Source organism: Microcebus murinus, chromosome 7, assembly GCF_040939455.1.
Source record: "Microcebus murinus isolate Inina chromosome 7, M.murinus_Inina_mat1.0, whole genome shotgun sequence".
Classification (NCBI taxonomy): domain Eukaryota; kingdom Metazoa; phylum Chordata; class Mammalia; order Primates; family Cheirogaleidae; genus Microcebus; species Microcebus murinus.
The window spans coordinates 87264998-87269855 of record NC_134110.1 but is presented as its reverse complement, the minus strand read 5'-3'; the positions used below and the strand labels follow the sequence as shown (position 1 = coordinate 87269855).

Below are 4858 nucleotides of genomic sequence, written 5' to 3'. Positions count from 1 at the left end.
TTACTATATAACAGGCATCCTTTTCCTTTAATTACCTTCTTCATGGCTTGAGAGCTCTGATGACTTGATTAAGCCTTGCAGTGCAGTTCCAGTCCCTACCCATCTGATTAATTAGCCCAAACCTTATTAACTTCCTAATTCTGATCAATAAGGCACTGATGCTAAACTGTGCAAGGGCAAACTAAGGAGGCAATTTTATTTCAAGACACAGAGTCCCTACTATTTTTTTAAAACCATCTTTTCTTTATCTTACTTGGAATATAGTAATACAGCAATAGTCCTGCAAAGACAGCACAAACTCTCCATTGAAAGCCACGTTACTGGTGACAGAGCTCTTTGATGGCACCGTTTGGAAACTTTGCATTAAAAACACATGGCCTTCATTATTCAAGATATCAGGTAAGTGTTGCTCTTGGCCAGAGAAAGAATATGATGATGATGATGATGATTCCTTCTCAGCCGGAAATGGACAAAATATGTAACAAGAAACCCCACGTCCCTAAACCCAAACTTAGAATGGAGTTTCAGTAGAGACAGGGGTCTTGTTCTTGCTCAGGCTGGTTTTGAACTCCTGAGCTCAGACGATCCTCCTGCCTCTATTATAAAAAAAAAAAAAAAAAAAAAAAAAAAAAGAATGGAGTTTCCCAACATTGAAAGGATATTTAAATATTCTAGATCAGTGTTATCCAATAGAAATATTTTAAGTTTTCTGGTACTCACATTTTAAAAATTAAAACTTAGGCCAGGCGCGGTGGCTCACGCCTGTAATCCTAGCACTCTGGGAGGCCGAGGCAGGCAGATTGCTCAAGGTCAGGAGTTTGAAACCAGCCTGAGAAAGAGCAAGACCCCATCTCTACTATAAATGGAAAGAAATTAATTGGCCAACTAATATATATATATATATATATATATATATATATATATATATATAACTTAACAGGTGAGTGCTCACTTAGGCAGCACATATAATAAAACTGAAACTATACAGAGAATATTAGCATGGCCCTGCTCAAGGACGACATGCAAAGCATTCCATATTTTTATTTATTTATTTTTTTTTGAGACAGAGTCTCACTTTGTTGCCCAGGCTAGAGTGAGTGCTATGGCATCAGCCTAGCTCACAGCAACCTCAAACTCCTGGGTTCAAGCGATCCTCCTGCCTCAGCCTCCCGAGTAGCTGGGGCTACAGACATGCACCACCATGTCCGGCTAATTTTTTCTATATATATTAGTTGGCCAATTAATTTGTTTCTATTTATAGTAGAGACGGGGTCTCGCTCTTGCTCAGGCTGGTTTCGAACTCCTAACCTCGAGCAATCCACCCGCCTCGGCCTTCCAGAGGGCCATATTTTTTTTTAAAAAGAAAACTTAACACGTGAAAATAATTTAATACTATATTTTATATAATCCAATATAGCTAAAATAATAACAGGAAAAATATTAATATCATTGCAACCTGTAAACTAAATGAAATTATTAACAAGCTATTGTGCTTTCTTTTTCCACACTAAATTTTTGAAATCAGGTGTCAATTTGATACTTTCGGCACGTCTAAATTCAGCTAGCCACATTCCAAGAGCTCAACAGACACATATAGCGAATTGCTACCGTACTGGAAAGCATAGTTCTAGATCAGGGAATCTCAAACTTGAATGTGCAACAGAATCACCCGGAGGGCTTGTTAAAACACAAGTTGTTGGCCCCTCCACCAGAGTCACCAGTGCACTAGGCTGGTGTCGGGCTAGAGACTTTGCATGTCTAATAAATTCCCAGCACACTGATACTGCTGGCTGGGGACTCCACTTTGAGAACCACTACTCTAGAAATAGAACTCATTTCAACCCCTTCTTCTCCAGCTTAATAGAGATCTGTGCGGAACCAACGCTCCTTTCCATTGAGATAGGCTCATGAGTTGATTGATCTCAATTCTATTTCCCTTCATCATTTTCAGAGCCCGATCTAGCTTTCAGCCTTCCATTTTTCCAAATCACGTGAAATTCCAAAGCTTAAGGAATAGACCAAATCTTACCCTGAACTTTGAAATTATCTTGGCACTTAGTATATGCTGATATATGGAACTATTTGGTGTATTCGTGTGTTCATGGTCTGCCTCTGCAGGAACTGTGTGCACTTCCAAGGGCAGAAAATACACCTTACAGAAAAAGCCTCTGAGAAAGTCTTCACTTGCCTAAAACCACGGATCTGAGTGCTGGGCAGGCAGCGCCAGCGCCGGTGTTTCTGTTTTTGTTTGCCTGCCACTCTCTGCTCAGCCATCTTAGGCTGACTTTCTCTTTATTGGCACCTTAAGAAACTCACCACAGGCGGGGGGAGGTGGCTCACGCCTGTAATCCTAGCACTCTGGGAGGCCGAGGCGGGCGGATTGCTCCAGGTCAGGAGTTTGAAACCAGCCTGAGCAAGAGTGAGACCCCGTCTCTACTATAAATAGAAAGAAATTAATTGGCCAACTAATATATATAGAAAAAATTAGACGGGCATGGTGGTGCATGCCTGTAGTCCCAGCTATTCGGGAGGCTGAGGCAGGAGGATCACTTGAGCCCAGGAGTTTGAGGTTGCTGTGAGTGAGGCTGACGCCACCACACTCTCTCTAGCCTGGGCAACAAAGCAAGACTCTGTCTCAAAAAAAAAAAAAAAGAAAGAAAGAAACTCACCACAAATACGTGCCATTTCTTATTTTTGTCTCCAGTTCTTTTCTTTCTTAAACAAAGTCAGTAGATAATGCATGAACAAAGTTCAAAATTTACAAAAGTGTGACAATGAAAAAGTAATGCCTCCCTGTCCACTGTCCCTTAGCTTTCTGCAGCCAGCTGCCTTCCCAGGAACTCAGCCCATATTAGCAGTGTTCTGTGCCTTCTCGGAGATAATCTATCCACAAATGTGTTACATGCTTTTATGCACACACACATGCATTTATATTCTTAAAATTGAAAGAAAAAAATAGGCACCTCGTCTGCAATTTCAGCCCTACCTCATCTCTAAGATGTAAAACAATCAGAAATGAGTCATATTAGGCCCGTCGTGGTGGCTCACGTCTGTAATCCTAGCCTCTGGGAAGGCTGAGGCAGGTAGATCATTTGAGCTCAGGAGTTCAAGACCAGCCTGAGTAAGAGAGAGAGAAACCCCGTCCCTACTAAAAATAAAAAGAAAGTAATTGGAGGCCCGGTGCGGTGGCTCACGCCTGCAATCCTAGCACTCTGGGAGGCCGAGGCGGGTGGATTGCTCAAGGTCGGGAGTTCAAAACCAGCCTGAGCAAGAGCGAGACCCTGTCTCTACTATGAAAATAGAAAGAAATTAATTGGCCAACTAATATGTACACAAAAGATTAGCCGGACATGGTGGTGCATGCCTGTAGTCCCAGCTACTCGGGAGGCTGAGGCAGGAGGATTGCTTTGAGCCCAGGAGTGTGAGGTTGCTGTGAGCTAGCCTGGTGCCATGGCACTCACTCTAGCCTGGGCAACAAAGTGAGACTCTGTTTCAAAAAAAAAAGAGAGATTCATAATCAACCCAGACTCCAAGATAGTTGGACTGCAGGGTGCTGGCAGAGTCGAGGTGGGGACAGGGGGTGTGCTTGTGGAATCAGAGTGGCAGATAGACTGTCCCAAATGCAGGCTCCGACATTAGCAACTGTGAGACCTTAGACAAGTTCTGGCACTTGCCTCAGCACTGTGGTTGCTGCATCTTTCTGGTGAGAGTCAGCTTCTGTCTCTGTGACCCCCAGGCAAGTGGAGATGAAGGTTCCCAAAGGTGTTGAACAAGCTGCTTCTCACGGAACCCCAAGGTCAAGTCTGCAAACTGGAATGCACGCACTCTTGGGGCACACAAACATTTTCCGGGGATTACGGGATTTGGAGAGGCTTAAGGGAATTCCTTTACTTCCACAGTTACCAGCTTCACAAGGGCTTCACAAAAGAAAAATGCAAGTCTTACCCATCCATTAACTCCTTGGGGGCTTGCACTTCTTGGTCTTCTCCCTGTGTAATCATACATCTATCATAGCAGAAACACAGACTTAGAAATGTGGTATTGGGGGCTGCATTGGGTATTTTGATTTTAAGTATAAGGTATAGAAATGATGGAATACTGACAATTTTCATTTGGCTTTGCTTCTTCCTTTCCTGATCATTTATCACAGAATGCATCATGCCTGAGAGACTGCACCAGAAGAAAATAGAAAGAGAGCCTGAGGAAGAAATATTGAATGCTAAAGAAGACTTTCCATCATTTAAACATAAGCAGTTCTTTTTCAGCTAGTCCCAATACTCAATCCTGGAACTCTGCACTGTGGGGTGGGGGAGGGGATACCTTTAGAGGGCAGAACAGTATGGATTAGCAAAACCGATTCCTTTTACATGTGACTGGAATTTTTTTTGAAACAACCAAATTATTCAAAATGAGCTGGATAAACCTTCAGATAAAGCTTTTATGCGATTTCTTTCAAATTTGATGTGTGTTATTCTTAAAGTAGATAGAAATTTATGTACTTTATCAAATCAGATCATGACATCTGCCGGTTATAGTCAATCCTCATCTTATTTCATCTTATAAAGTGTTTAATATCTTCTTCTATGTCATTTTAACCCAAAATAAAATTATATGCTGGCTGCCAGATCAATGTTTTTTAGGAGAATATATCTTCATCTTTCATTAAGTTCATGGAAAAAGTTCAACCATGATTCATGTCAATAAGAGATGCATTTTCAGTAAGTTTATTTTTTATATTTAGTAACTACTTATCAAAATATGTAATATACTTATGTTACTTTTTGTCAATTATGAACAAATAATTATATGGATTATTCAATGCAGAATAAAATTGTTAACACTTAGCTGCCTTATGGTC

General features: G+C 41.3%; 1 pseudogene; it reads left to right on the top strand.

Moving 5' to 3' along the window:
- The first annotated feature begins 944 nt into the window (after positions 1 to 944).
- LOC142872027 (uncharacterized) lies at positions 945 to 1042 on the top strand (annotated as a pseudogene).
- The last annotated feature ends 3816 nt before the right edge of the window (positions 1043 to 4858 follow it).